This window comes from Manduca sexta, unplaced genomic scaffold (genome assembly GCF_014839805.1).
Source record: "Manduca sexta isolate Smith_Timp_Sample1 unplaced genomic scaffold, JHU_Msex_v1.0 HiC_scaffold_3073, whole genome shotgun sequence".
In the NCBI taxonomy this organism is placed as follows: domain Eukaryota; kingdom Metazoa; phylum Arthropoda; class Insecta; order Lepidoptera; family Sphingidae; genus Manduca; species Manduca sexta.
In genome coordinates this window covers 1-16675 of record NW_023594102.1, presented here as the reverse complement: position 1 = coordinate 16675, position 16675 = coordinate 1, and the positions used below count along the sequence as shown (strand labels likewise).

The window sequence follows — 16675 nt, the reverse complement described above, 5'->3', positions numbered from 1 at the left end:
TTAACATCCCTTGTTAAAAATCTATAATTGTACATTGCTTTATGGTGACGGTACGTGATAATAAGAGTGATTAACATTTGATACGCTTATTTCATTAGTCGCCATCTTTAATTTGAATTATAGTGACATCGTTACCTTTGATTGAAATGAACCTTTCATAATTTTGTAAACTATAAATAATCCTTCTTTAGTTGCTGCTTCTGTCAGCTCTGCCCCGTGATCACACACGCCAACAGCCCTCTCATCCCGGCAGTGATTATACACGCGCTGGTCATCTTGCTTGTGGTCATCATGATGCTGCAGCCGAGAGCAAAGGAGGAAGTGTCTTTCAAGGTGGGTTTTTTGCAGCACCTTTATCATCTTAGTTTATCGCGTTTTCTTTAGTCATAATCAAAAACATAATATTTTGCGGCGGCGATAAAAATAATCTATTTTTGTTAGAAAAAATTGTTACTGAAAATAATCACATGAGTATATTTTAATCAATTTCAGACCCCGCTGGTCCCGCTGATCCCATGCCTCAGCATTTACGTAAACGTGCACCTGATGGTGCTCATCAAACTGCATGGATCTGTGTCGCGGTTTGGATACTAATCGGTAAGGGTTATTTAATTCTTCGGTTGACACAGTACGTGGCGTCGCATTAGAATTTTAGATGTTCGTGAGTCTAATGAATACAATCCTTAATGTATCTGATCCACTGACAATAATATTCTATTTTGGTTCAGTTTTCAGTCACTTATTCATTCAATTCGTGGTGTTTAAACAAATGACAACAATTTCATATATTATTACAGGCATACCGATATACATTATATGCATCTGCTGCTATAAACGAAAGGATATTGTAGAAGATAAAACAACAGCAAGACACAAAAATGGAACCCCACCTGTCCAAATCGTTGTGGAATCACCCACCCCTCCCGATACTATGAATAGAATTAGTACTTACGGAGGAGACGATACCATCGAAGAAATGGATAACGAAACAGAAGGAAGCGTCAGAGGCCTAACCATGCTGGCCAAGCGTGCCGGCGAGCCGCCAAAGACTGAAGAGATAACAATACATCAGGCGTATGTAGAAAATAACGAAGAGAAGGAAGCGAAGATAATTGACCTGCTCGATCAAGTGCTTCAAGCCGAAGAAGACACCTATGGAGAAGTAATTAGCCTCCAAGATCAAAAGGAAGACATACCAGTGCGCAATGAAGTGCAAAGGAAATCGATTAGTGAACTATCTGACGCAGGGTCGGATGCATCATTGGGTAATCAGGGATTATCTAAATATGATGTCATAGCGCAAGTCCACAGAGAGGATCTGCCTAGAGTAAACGAAGAGGAAGAAAGAAGAGAAGACGAGGATGACGAACAAGTAACCGCTTTTAACGATAGTGAAACGAATTCGCGAACAGACGAATCAGGGTATTCTGATACTTTAGATAGCAGAAATACACTTTCCGAAAATGTAGAAGGGAAGGAAGATGCCCCGTATATTCCTGTGCCGCCTCGTTGGATGAAAATTTCTTTAGAAGTCCACATTTCAAGAAATCGTATACTATATCTGCAAGGCCGACAAAGAAAGAAGGTGAAGAAGAAGAAGAAGAGAAACCAAGGAGTAGTGTTAATTCCAATAATTCACAAGAAGAGGACAACATTACGTTTGGTAGCGACAGACAGATACATTTTATGAGCAAACTGAACAATCTTTTCCAGAACAAAATATCTGGCAGCGACGATGACGAACCAAGGAAAAGGTCTCATTCCACTGGTAATGTCACTGAGGGTACAGAATTCTCCCCAATAAAAGAACGTAAATCGTTGTTTTTAGATTTGCAAAAAGAGATAATATCACGTGAAGCAGCGCAAAATTTAAAACCAGTAAACTCGGAAGATACAAACTCCGTTGAGGAAGAACCCGAAGAAGACACTAGCATGAGCAGACAAGATTTGAAATCAAAACTGGAGAATATATTCGCCACTGGCGGTCCACATCTTCTGAAGCCGAGGCTGATGAAGTCTAACCCACCAACGCCAGAAGAGGCGTACCAAACTGACACATCGAGTACAGAAAGTATAGCAAAGTTACCAAAAGTTGATAAAAACGATACTCTGAAGAGACAGAAAGCAAAGTTTGGTGAAGTATTGAACTCGTTTAGGTTAAGTATGAATAAAGACGACGAAGTCTAAGTAATTTTTGTATATTATTAACTTAAATATTGTTTGTGTGCCTTATTTATGGTTGATATTGAGTAGTATTCTGGACGATACGAATTTTAGCTGTAAGTCTTAGTTACCGATTGTTTGTGATAATCACCATCAGCCGGAAGACTGAAATGTTGAGAAATATTCGACACTGCATTTGCTGAATTTAAATAACAAACACATTATAAAAGAATAAAGTATTGATAAAGATCAAAATATTATTACATTTGCAAATGCAGCGTCAATGTGCAATATGTATATTTTCACAATGCCATTTAGTAATGTGATTAATAAATTATATTATTATACTAAAGGTATTTTCTATTTATCAAATTAGAGACTAATTGAAATTAAACTTAATTGACAAACTTTAAATCCAAAAGACACAAAATTTTGCGAATACTTGAGTTTATCTAGGTATATCATAAGAACCACATCTTATCTTATTTCCGAATTAGTTCCTGGATATTTTATTAGTTTCTATCCCTCTATTTTAATAATTAATTAAGATATATACCACCACCAAAAATGTTTACATTACAAAACTCCAGAAATAAAATATCACTGAACAAATTAATTTTATTACAAACAACAAACAACTAGAAAAATATACGCAATGAAAATCATTTCTAAAACTCATCGTGTCTCCGCCCTATACAACTCTTGTGTCACTCTACCTATCTCCATCTCTTTCGCCACAGACAGTAGAAGTTCGTCGATTATTCTCTCTGAAATGCTACAAAAACAGAAATTTTCTCAATAATTTCTTGTATGATGAGACTAGGTGCTATGAGCATGGTATAATCTAATAATGTATAATTTGTGAGCCACGACAACTATTGACACACTGAATCATTATGAGTTTCTAGACAAATAAATATTACCTACTATGTGCAAAGTTTTTAACATATGTTTTATATTAACAAAAAACTTTTAATAGTTATTGAAAGATTACAATAATATAGGGAGAGTCTTCTTTCTTTCTCTTTTACTTGAGATTTATGTTCCTAACTACTAGTAAAGAGCATTCATACTTAACTACATTACCTAATTTAAGCATCATAATGTCCCAACTAATAACTTCACCAAATAATTGCTCATCAAATACCATCGGGCGCTCACCTGCCAATTATCTCCCACGGTTTCCCGACAGCGCTGTTCGCGTACATTGGGCTTGTCAGCATATGCTGTACAAACTTCGTCCTGTATTGGAACAGGTTCTGTTTTGTCGTCTCTGGTATGTTGAACGTCAGTCGGTACTTATCCTTATTCAGTTCAGACTGATTCTGGAACAGCTGCTTTGGTACTTTCTTCTGTATTGTTTCTTCTAGAATCTAAGGTAAAATTATAGATATGAAAAGTTGTTCTTTTATTGGCATAATCATTTTCTTGAAGTATTCATATTACGACGGAGAGTTACATAATATTGTACTGTCAAGTTTTTCTTAATAAAAATAGCGTGGTCTACTAGATGTTCAGGTGTTACGAGAGGTAAATTAAAAATTATGACTTACCCGTAAAAGTTGTGGAGTGCTCGGTTGCCGAGGACTTCCTCCATTGATGCAGAGCAGCTGAGCGTTCTTGGGGCCGGTAACTCTTTCATTTCTTCCACTGACAAGTAGAAAGAAAATATAGAGTAGGTGCATTTATCAAGATCGCATAATGCAAACATAGCAGGAAAGTATAATAATTATTTATTTTAAACAATATAGGCAGTGACTCCGTTTCTTTTTGCCCCACCCTATACACCGCAGATGATGTTACGATTAAGATCATGTGTGATTAGTGTAGTGAAACAAAAAAGATTTCGCTTTTTTTAACATTGATCGGGACCTACACTTGGTTTTGTAAACTTTATCACACTAGCTTTAGAAACGTTATTTGAACGAAGTCCGAATTTATTCTACGAACGTCAAAACTTTTCTAAGGGTTTTAAATGTCTATAAAGATACTAGAGAGACCTATTATTAGACTTAAGCCCAGATAATTTGAAAAATGATTTATTTATCATATAAAGTAGCTTTAATAATAACCAGTTTGATATTGTATGCCGGTGTCACTTCAATATTATGCGTATTATTTGAAAACAAGTAATCCATGTTTCCAATAAAAGCATCATTCATAACAATAAAGGAGACAAACGCAGACGAAACTACGCAGAATAAGGGAAACTCAAGACCAACGGCGTAGATGTCACATTACATATTTCAATACATAAGGGAGCCACCCCTGGTCCGTCTAGACACATGGCTATGAAATATATTTTCGCATTTCAGCTTTCCGATGTCCATTAACTCAATGTTTGTTATGATGTTAGTATCGATCGTTAAGTGTTGAGTGTCGATTTCACAGCACTAAAAATATCTACATTAACGGAGATAAGTAAATTGTTCATACGGACATGACAGAGTCACCCCACTACACCTGATGGTAAGTGGAGTGGGGTCCAATAGAATGTCGACTGACGAGAGATGATTACCCCACGGCAGTTAACACTTTTACATTTACACAGACTAATCCTAGAACGCGACACACTTACGTGAGCCACTATGGAGGGTTTGTAACACCTGGTGTTCGGTGGTCGCCATCGGGGCTGATATAAAACATATCCACCAACTGATGTATATTCTGATCCCTCCTCATGTCTTCCTTACTGATTACTTAAATCTAGTCAAGTTTCAACTAGCACTGTAAACATTCATTGGTTGCAATAGTATATAACACGTTAGCTTATTAGCCTCAATAAGGTCTAATTTGCTATACCAAACACCTGAGCCATGAACGACATCTAAATAGCATCTAAACGTATCCCACGCAAAAACTGCATAGTGAATGGCACATTTTTTTCACTCAAACTGCACTGAGGATTATCTTGTAACGAGCTAAATGAGCTGGAAATTTCACACAAATCCCACATACGGCATGAGATAATACGGTTGGTGTTGCGTAGATTGAGGCGACCTCGCCGGATGTGGCGTTGATGTCACCGTCAGGGTGGACACGCTAGGACAGCGTTCGGGCGAGTGGGAGAGGCGAGTAAAAAAATCTTACTGGTTGTTATATACAAGGTCTTTTCTCGTCTTTACCTCTGGCACTAAAAAATCCAGTTTTTTCCGATTTTTTTTAAATTTTGTAATTAACTGTAAGTGTGCTGTTACCGCTGTCACGAATTCTTTTACAGCAGTAAGTGGTAGCATTCCTGCGTGTTTAATAAAACATACTTATTATTGATTTATTTTGTTCGAAATTTACACTTTTTATTTTATGTCTACGGCATGACTAACTTATTGAAAGTTTATTTTCAAGAAGATAAGTATGTAGTTTCATTAAGCTAGTGATGGTAAGCGATGACTGTTACTTATAAACATAGATACATAAATAAAGAAAATTACTGGAATCGAGGATAAGTAATTATTATAGAAAGCCCTTTCTTGGATTAAGAGTACTACATTATATTTTTCTGGAATAAAAAGATTCTAGTCTGTAGGACCTTCTCTTCTTATTTGTAATATTATTGGGAATTTTACTAGCCAGCTACTGCCTCTTACAAACGGCTAATCACTGTCCCAGCATGACCACAGCCGTACCTCCAGATTCAATCACTTTTATGGCGCGCTTATGCGATATACAGTTTCAGACTTTGAAACGTCTTCAGCGTGTAACGCTACACTCATTGCGTTTATAGAGTTTAACTAGCCGTTGATTTAGCATTGTTTGCAGAGCTTTTAATGCCTTTGTATAACATTTTATTGTTGGTGATTTATATTGTAAATAATAATAATGAATTTCAATATCCTGTATATATACTATCCCACTGCTGGGCACAAGGCTCCTCTACTACTGAGAGGGATTATGCCTTAGTCCACCACCCTGGTCTAGTGCGGATTGGTAGACTTTACACGCCCTCTAAATTTCTATAGAGAACTTTTCAAGTATGCAGGTTTCTTTACGATGTTTTCCTTCACCGTTAAAGTAAGCGATAATTCACAAAGAATACCCACACACCTAATTTTAGAAATGTGAGATCCGTGTGCTCTTGGGAATTGAACCTGCGGACAATCGTTTCGCAAGTCCGTTCCACAACCAACTAGACTATTGTCGCTTCTTTTTTTTTTAAATACGTCATCTAAATACATGCTGAAGAGTTCGTCAGAAGGCAGCTCGTGTACCCGTAAATATATAATAATATTATCTTGATATGTCATGTATTTGAAACGTAGTACTTCTAGTATCAGATACATAAAATCAATATTAGGATATATATAATTAAGTCTGTATAACACTTACACACTCGAATAAATCTAATCGATAAAGCCAGGCAATTCCAAAACTTAGATACTAAACACTAGACAAATAGTAATATAAACCACATAAAACCCATTAAACAAGACAACACGCGAACGAGACGTAAATAAACATGACCCGCGCCGGCATCGATCCCGTGACCTTCACCTCGCGAGCACGGAAGGGACCGAGATCCGTTAGATACCCGGGCATGGGACGGGATGGTACTGCGCTAGTACCACCAGTAGATTTTATATTTTACAGTTTAACCCTTTAATCTATTTACAGATTTTATTGAAAATAAAACCATTCACACCCTTTATCTTTGAAGAGGTATGCAGAAGTTCAACTAGGGTATTGTTTTCGCCATGTATGTCCTGTCCCATGATGTGATATGGGGCAGCCTATCGCCATATCGAGGGCAAATTACAGACTCCGGGTTGATACTGAGCAGATATTTTAATAAGTTCATTTCTAATTCTAGGTGCACATTGTGACCTTATGACATATTTGTGTGTATGTAATATTTATTAACAGTTGCAATATTTTTAGCTAAGACTCATTCAACAATCAGTGGTGTAACATGGGTTTCGGTCCCCAGGATGGACCTAAAATTCGCTGCCCCTAAGCGCCGAGAGCAAACAAAATAAATATATAAAAATAAACACTTTCAAAAATGAAACGCGACAAAATTTAATGAAATAAAGTTCCATTTCTTTAAAACCTTTTATTTTTGTCATTTTCCTGCCCCCCTAAAGGGCCAGGTCGGGGCGGGCCGCCCCCAAAACGTTTTCCTACTGCTAAAACACCCGTTACAATATATTTTTTATGCCTGATATTATATAATAGATCTACCGTTCAAACCTACACGACCAGACGAATTATAGATGCGTTGACGGCTTCACGGACGCATAAAGGCGTCAACATCGACTCATTGATACTATTAGCATCATGCCACCTGCATTATGGTCACCGTCGCTATGTTTTAGTCGCGCAAAAATAACATTTCTGAAAATGCAATATAGGACGAATTGTATGCCACGATAGTATATAGATAACATAAATTAACGCTATTATCCCTGAAGGGCTAGACAGAAGCGTAACTAGTTCATTCATTATACCATCTATGCTAATATTTTTCTAATGAATTATAAGAGTATTACTTAAAATTAAAAACCTCACATATATTTGTATAGTCTTACTAGGGATTCAAAATATGATCCTCACGTTTCACAGCAGTAATAACCACCATTGGATCGAAGAGGCTTTTAACAACACGCTCATATTAGTTTTTAATTATCGTTTATTGTCACGATATTGTTTTTGTGTGGTTACTTTAATTAAATAGCTTCCAAAGGACACATCGAATGACGTGATGTACAAAATTAAATTCTAACATTCACTTAATTTTCATGACGGCAAAAGCTACCGATATGTAAATATAGACAAACCTGTCGCCATTGTGTTGTTTCTGTTGGAAGTATATAGTAGCCGAAATTATTGGGCAATGTAATGACTGTCAAGATCTTAGCATGTGATGCTCAATAGTTTCTACCTACCCTCATAGGATGAGTGTGTGAAGTATTAAAAATTGCGAAACAGTTCCTACTTTTGTTATTGTTGACCGTCATAACCAAGTACCATCTCTTAACCATCACTGTTCCTAATTGGTAACAATGCGATGCGCGTGCGCCGCCTCGCACGCGAACATGTCGCGTTTCACCGCGCCCGATGATTTAACGGGACGTGAGAGTGGACAGCGGTGATGACGTCACTATACTCCCTTGCGAATCAAGTAGACGCCGCGTTTAATTATAATAATACAGCCTGTGGGATCTGTTATTTAGTTTCTAATTGGATTGATGCGGTCGTCACGTAAACTTACGCTTTTTAGTCTTCTAATCGGTAGGCAGAGAGGGGTAGTGTCATATTTTGCTGATTTTAAACATCCCCGTGATGTCATACATATATTTTATTTTTTTTAATTTATTTATGAGACTTACACGCGTTTATCACGCCAATGCTTACAAATACGTATCGAGAATTTGTAGAGATATAACGGAATCTAAAGGAAATTAGGTATATTTTAAAATAAAAAAAAGAGTCATCATGTTCTTCATTAATAGTGATTGTATTTTAGATCCTAGCAAATTGCGTTAATAACTCAAGTTTACTATATATTTTTATCTCAGAGTGTAGACGAGTTGGTTGCTCATCTGGTGGAAAGTGTTCTTTCATTCATCAACACACCATCCAAATCTTTGAATTACGCTCAACGTATTCGTAATTGTATAGGCTTTTTAAATCGGAACAATATAGAATTCGCACATTGTTGTTTGGTAGAAACGACCTGGTAGGGCATATTTATGTACTCAGAGGAATATTTGTATGAATACTTGATAAGTAATCATTAGGTATTCTCATTTTAATATCAAACGATACGCATGTACTTTAAACCACATCCATCCATTCAAAGTTTTCAGTACATATTTTAATTTATATTCACGCACTAATTACGCATGATGGGTAGGCAGATTAAAGCGGCCGCCAGTGTAAATAGTACCATAACGGAACAATGGGATACGTGCCTTCATAAAACCATCATCGCGGTGTGCTGTCAGGAACTTTAATGAGCCGCCATTGTAATCTTACGTGATCTCATATGAATGTTTTCACCTACTTGTACAAGGAGGCCACTTGATGGCAAGTCTTTGCCTGATACCTAGATAGTTAGATCGCCTAGTTGGTTGTAGAACGGACTACCGAGACGAATGTCCGCAGGTTCAAATCCCAAGAGCACACACCTCTGACTTTTCAAAAAATTATGTGTGTAATCTTTGTGAATTATCGCTTGCTTTAACGTTGAAGGAAAACATCGTGAGGAAACCTGCATACCTGAGAAATTCAAGAATTTTTGAGGGTGTGTGAAGTCTACTAACCCGCACTAGGCCAGCGTGGTGGACTAAGGCCTAATCCCTCTCAGTAGTAGAGGAGGCCCGTGCCCAACAGTGGGACAGTATATTATAATATAGGTCTGATATTATTATTAAGTGGCCTCCCGATAGATATCCGGACTATAGGTAGGTGTCGCCGCAAATCGCCGTACTGAGTTATGTTTTGGTTTTAAGGACAATAAAATAGAGATGGTATCTTCCTTCCTAACCGAACTTCGGCCACGGCGGCCTTAGCCGAGATTAGCAAGTTCGCAGGACATATTATTGTGCACAAATATGTGCGCTATACACAGGTGCTCACTTTGTTCCTTTAGTCTCACAGTCCGATGAGACGGCAACCCGACATGACCGGAGAGATCAGGCGCAGGATTAGTAGTTTTACCTGCTTTCCGAGGCACGAGGATATCACACCGCCAACATCCGAACTCCGAGCTGCGACTGAGTAATGTTTTTAAGATGGCAACCCACAGTTACTTTGGCCCTGTCCGGGCTTCGAACCCAGGACCTCAGCGTGGTAGTTGCACTTGTACCGTATACAATTACAACTACGCCATGGTACCTCTACCATGGTACCTACTCTACAGGTTTACTGGTAAACATAGAAGAGGATATTACGCCATCGATTAATCTAGCGTATAAATTCGTCACGTTTACTTGCCGATAGTATCAAGTCATTAAGCGATTAGATTACTCGTTCGGTGTTGACTTCGAACGAACAATTATACCTGATAAAGTCCGAAAGGATGCGGTACTAGGAAAATTCATTTAACGATATATTATCATAGCTAATGCCGCTACATAATATTCGGACTTCATGTAGAATTTTTAAAAAGTCAGTGAAATAATTGTGTACAGTATGAATGGGTGTACTTTACTGGAGCAGTACGACTGCGTCACAGAAGAGTGACTGCTTGCTGTAGCGGTTTGTATGGTAAGTGAGATTTAAGTAAAAGCAGATATAGTTTATGACCAAAAAATCTATAGAGACTCGATTCGAAGAATCACGTCTCGTGATCATTTGATGTACAGCCAGTGGGACAGGGTAACTCTGACAAAGGTAGCATTATCTTTCGCTGGTCAACATAACATCAAAACACTTTCATTTTTACCAGACAGTCTGCGCGAGGATAAAATGGAATAGGTAAACCAAAATAACAAATAATACCAATCATATATTATATAATAACCCACTGGACACCAACTTTCTCTATTACTGAAGCTGACTCCAAGATATAGAGGACAAATTATTAGGTCATCGCCCCACACCGCAAATAGAATGATAAACAAAAAGCCACTGTCAGAGAAACTAAATATAGATAAACGCAAATAGACCAGTACCGAGTACCGACATGTGATAAAATCAAAACTATAATATGTCTCGCGCGTCCCGAACGCGTGACGCGTGTGCATGATTAGAATCAATCGAGCCAATCAAGATGAGAGGACTTGATTAATCAACAGCCGTCAGGTTTAAATACATAGAGAATGTATTGAGAAATTTTGCTGGTGGTAGGATATATTTTATATCCGTCCGGATAGCGACCACCGTACACAAGGAGTTAAAGCCCGCCATAGTGGCTCAGGTAAGTGTATCGCGGTCCAGGTTCAGTCTGTGTATATCCGGTTCCAACGGGCTGGCATAATTGTGTCGACTGTCGCGGGGTAATCATCTCTCGTCAGTCGACATTTTATTGAACCCCACTCTACTTACTATCAGGTGCAGTGGGGTACCTTCGCGGTGCTCGTATAAAAAAAAATACAGTAAAAATTGTAATTGGAAAGAGACGAAGTGAATGTGCGGCCGACATTTCTTTTGTAGATACATTTGGAGTGGTACCTACTGGTGGTAGATCTATCATACGTGAGAGTCCGCCTTAGGTACTACCGCAACGTCTATATCTGCCGCCAAGCAGCAATTTGTAATCACTGTTGTGTTTTTTGTAATTTGTAACTGCTGTACATAATAAGACTTAACATCTCATGTCTCAGGATGGCGAGCGCAGTGGAATACCAAACAATACTTTGTAATTCATGGTGTTGTATGGTGTTTTTACTGTTTAATGGGCGGACATATAATTTACTATCAAGCGAACGCCAAGCTCGTCTCGTCATTCAAAGCAATAAAAAAGTGACAAAAGTGACTGTTATGGACACCTCTGATTTTATTTTCTAATGTTTTCTGAAATGAAAAGCACTTTGACGCGGGCGGAGTTGTTGACGGAAACTAGTTTACAAGGACTTATTCATACGTTGTCATAAAAATATTTTATAAATTTCGCCAAGTTCCTTAATCAAGTGGTCTAACTCTCCTCAAATATAGTAAATTGACGTGTTACACAATATGATTCATGGAACGCTGATATATTGAAAACAACAATTGTTTTACTAGAACAATCAAGTTCCGGGATTATCTGATTGCATAGAACTAAACAACAGGGAGAGACAACGCCCGTGTAAACCGAATTATCAAGAAAATTCTAGATTTTTATTGTATCAAATAATTAAATATTTGGTTGATATTAATATATTTTATTACGTGTTTGTTGGATTAGTTGATATCAATCAATTCTAGGAAATAGGTTTGTTAAATGTATTTATTTATGTATCTATGACGAGGCGCTAGCGTGGTGGTCATTGTCATAGTATATCGTATACAAGAGTTCGTCTAAGGACGTACTGCTGCTTTGTTTATTTCTGCCACCATGCAGCGTTGATACAGTTTGAATGACATAGTAGCTGGTGTGAATACTAGGCAATGAGCGTTACAAAAGAAAACAAATTGCAATGTCTTATGGTGACTTTTGTATTACTATTCAAAACTTTGTACTAAAACATCTTGGAACCTCTTTCACAAGTTTTAAGTAAATTTTATCCGACCGCAGTTGCGAATGATGAAATTTTCCGGAAGTTATCCGAGATAACATATACATACGTACTAATATGCAAAGATTCGGTTTGGAAAGCTTTCTAACTATAGTGAGATTTTACATAAATTTCGAAAGGGAAGCCAGCAGAAATCGGGTTTTGGTCCTTCGTCACTGCTCGACAGTTACAGTGTTAACAGCTGATATAGAGAGCACTCTTTTATTACCATTTATTTAGGAACATAGATTAATGTGTGACTTTTGTATCTGGTCTGCTTATAAATTTATGTGACGAATAGCATTTACTTAGAAGTTTTGAAACAGTCCCTTAGTGGCGTTACTGTTCATGGTCAGGTACGCCATTCGTTGAAATAACAAAAATACAATTCCGACAGCTCACTAAGTCTTCTACGTGTCAACTAGGGACCTTTGTTGTGCCAACAATTAACTTTCTTCCAAATGACGATTGAATCTAATGATCAGACACAGCGTACCGGGCGCAAACACCTCCGTCCCTTTCCTTTACATTGTGTTGGAACGAGAGATGAAACTCCCACGCGGTGGTACCGTGTGCGACCCTATGACTAAATACCTGATGAGGATTGTACTCCGTGTTCTGCCCGCATTTGGATATACATTATGGTACCAAGATGTAAAAGTATGTGGGCGCTTGTGTTGAATCACTGATTGGTTTTAGGTGGTGCGTCTAACGGAATGTAGTCGGGATATTTTTTTAAAATATGGTTTAGATTTCAACTAAAGCATTCACTACGTAAAGTAATTGTACACCAATATTCGTGAACATCCAACGCAAGGATAATAATGTCCTGATCCTTAATTTATGAGCAATTGGGATATGAACTTTTACCATCACGGTCCGTGAAATGTAGTTACTTAACGAAACATACTTACATTATTAATGTTCTAAACCTACTTAGTTAGTACAATACGACGTTATCGGCAAAGGGGTAATCACAGATGCAAAAGATCCACACTAGATATTCAATTAATTATACATATTTCTTTAACTATTTATAGGAAATGTATTATCAAAGGATTACATAAAGTTATATTTCTAGGCGATCCAAGGCATTAACCAGCCCGGTACGACTAAAACCCGTTAAGTCAGTCACGCATCTCGTATTGGGAAGAGACGAAATGAATCCTGTTATTATTTAGGTCAGCATGGCGCTCGTGTTTAATGAATGGTCCGCCGATCCTCGGTACATTGCGCTTTACTTACGATCCGATGCGAAGTGCAGGTGCTAAGAAGCTTTATGAGTCATCTGATGATGAGTGAGCACCTGGTTATGATTAAGCATAATGCTATAGCAATCAATAGTCGTTTTTCCGCATAAAGTCCGCTGTTGAACATAGGCCTCCCCCAAAGATTTCCAGACGGACCTGTCGATGATCGATCGACGATGAATCTGTGGTGGCACAATTCGTATACACCGCACACCTACATAATATACATATAATATTTCGTTGTAAAAAGTACGTAATTCCATTAGTATAAAGTTGAAAATGTTATGTACTCACGGAACACCATCTCCACTGCATAGTTGTCTGAGCAGTCTTGTCACCTCATAGCCCGGAGCCGTGGAGTTCGACACCTGGAAAAAGCATTATATTTTAATTTTAAGAAATACTGATTAACTATGAAATTAGAAGTAAAAAACTCTAATGGTTGCTTAAGGCGTAATTTCAGTGCTTTTAAGTTCTTATAAAAATTTATTCTAAAGTTTTTGTAGACGGTTTTATGTTTGTTCAAATATTTTTCTTTACTAAGAAATAAACTTAATAGAACTAATACAAAAATAATCATCAAAATCCTATATGGTTTCGTGAAGTTCTCTTCTGTCTCAACGAATTCTAAGCTGTCATACTATTGTAACTAAAATGTTATATTGTAGTAAAAGCAGTCGTGTATTAACTTGTATTCGAAGTTCGTATGCGTTTCCAACTACGTAGATGTTGTAGGATAAAAATTACTCCAGAGCTCTGTTGCGTTCTGTTTTGAACGAATTGCTGCGCAAATATTAGATTTCATATTTTTTTCGGTTCAGGACTGATATTTGCCTCTGTTTATGGGCAATTGTAACCAATGTGTTACCATCAGGTGCACGGTTATCTCATTCAACTGGTTTAACGCACCTTTTGAAGTCATATTTCCGCAAACCAGAACGTAATTTATACTGCATTAGGTTTCATATTTATTGCGGTTTGGGTCAATCGACGACGCAAAATTAGATTCCTTCCGAGTCAAGCAACAAACACTCGTCTCGCTTCAGAAATGGGGTAACAAATCGAATGCAGGATTAAAGTTGTTTAAATTCAACTCTGGATTCAGTGCATGTCCAAAATTTGCCAACATTACTTTGGGTTTTAAAGAACAGAAAGTCATGCAGTTAAATACTCACAATACTCAACTTGAAGCTAAATGAGTTTCAGGATAATGTGTGCCACTGTTGGGCGTCTATGTACCCAACTAAATAGTTACCTACCTTTAGATAAAAATTAACCACCACAGTGGTACACAGTTGAGCTGATTGCTGTTGACAATCAATGTCAGGTCCTTATAACTCTGGTACTATCGAAATAAGCAAGCTATGCTGTGAAGAATCTTCTATACATACCATCAGGTCCCAGAGAAAGTACTTTTACATTTCTAAAAACAGCCAACTCATCCCAAACCATTAATCCTCCATTACAGCTGATCTCAGCCCTGACAATTATATTCTCGCTGACGGCACATTCAAAATAAGGACATTTGGATATTATTTTGGAAGTGTTGTTTGTAATATTTAGGTCAAAATACAATTTGGATTTGTTCTGTCCGCACATCTATTAACATCACTTTTGTAAGTCAGGAGCAAGGCCGAGGAACGAGAATAGCATTTAATGCTTGAAAGCTTCTTAACCCACTAACTATTGCAACATCGCTCGCGTGGAAGTCCTGCATGTATTTTTTCGTGACAAAAAGTAATCTCTGTATTCAACCTGACCTTGTTGGTAACTGTGTGTTAAATTACATCCAAATACTAAAACAGTTTCTGCATTTTCTAACAAAAATCATCACAAATGTTCGCATCAATATTGGTTATAGTAAGATTGTAAGAATATGCGCCCTGTATTATATACTACCTCACTGTTGAGCACGTGTCTCCTCTACTACTGAGAGAGATTAGGCCTTAGTCCACCGCGTTGGCCTAGTGCGGATTGGTAGACTTCACACACCTTCAAAATTCATATAGAGAACTTCTCAGGTACGCAGGTTTCCTCACGATGTTTCCTTCATCGTCAAAGCAAGCGATAATTCACAAAGGATACACACATAACTTTAGAAAAGTCAGAGGTGCGTGCCCTTGTGCGTGGATATTCGTCTCGGCAGTCCGTTCCACTCCCAACTAGAATATCACTGCTTTTTTAACTCATTATATATTATAGAAGAAATTAAATAAAGTAAGATTGTCTCAATACGCGATTAAAACTGCACCAAAACCGGTCAAAGACAATGCATTATAAAAAACCAGTCGCCGTTTCCCAATGTCTCCCAAAACTCCCGACTCCTCGCGACCTTCGGCCATCCTTACCACGCGAGTCCGCATTACGTCACCGTCGATAGCGCTCGCCGCTCGGGCACTGCGCCGCCAGTCAAACCTCACTCGTCACACAACACACACGTTTCACAAATCGACAATCATGGTGAGTGTTTACGAATTATTACGATAGGAATAATAAAAAAATATATTGTAGTAAAAGATTTTTTTGATATAAAAATATTAGGATTAATTAACGATCTGGATATCTTTGATGCTGTTTTGAAATTATTTTTAAATATTTTGGAAGTTACCTGTTTAATTTATTACATACTTATTATAGTTATTTTTTAAAATCAAGTTAATATATTTAAACAATTGTTAATGCGTGTATTTTGCAGTTAATACGAAAGTTCGCGTATTACTGGAGTTCTTGGCCGGTCTAAGATTAGATTAGAAATTTGAGATTACCAGCGCGTTTTTATTCCGTGCTTATGTCGTATAAAATAGCGTTCGTTGCCAGGTTTTGTTTGTGTATCGTTTTTAATTTTCTCATTATAATCTAAATACATTTTTTTCGATCGTTTTTATAAGTATTGCATCTAATTATATTTGATACAGTGATAAAACTCTTCTCCCTCTATTCTCGTATAACTTTCAAAGCAGTTAGTGGAGATTTACAGTAGTGGAGAGTCTATATAACCCGACTTCTGCGGGATTCCTTTCGCAACTTTGTTAAGTCTAATTTTCATTGGAAGCTTTGTAGACCACATTTATGCATATTAATAGTAACTTCATCTGTGTCGGGTTCTTTTTAGAAAATGTCACT

The 16675-nt window shown here is 37.5% G+C and overlaps 1 long non-coding RNA gene and 1 pseudogene across 1 annotated transcript; one reads left to right on the top strand and one right to left on the bottom strand.

Moving 5' to 3' along the window:
- The first annotated feature begins 191 nt into the window (after positions 1-191).
- On the top strand, positions 192-2515 carry LOC119192716 (annotated as a pseudogene).
- Positions 2516-2789: 274 nt separating this feature from the next.
- On the bottom strand, positions 2790-13987 carry LOC119192717. The gene is made up of 4 exons (XR_005113734.1): positions 13847-13987; positions 3717-3813; positions 3325-3536; positions 2790-2938 (listed from the first exon to the last, which is right to left on the bottom strand). It is a non-coding gene; the product is annotated as an uncharacterized LOC119192717 (long non-coding RNA).
- Between the last annotated feature and the right edge of the window lie 2688 nt (positions 13988-16675).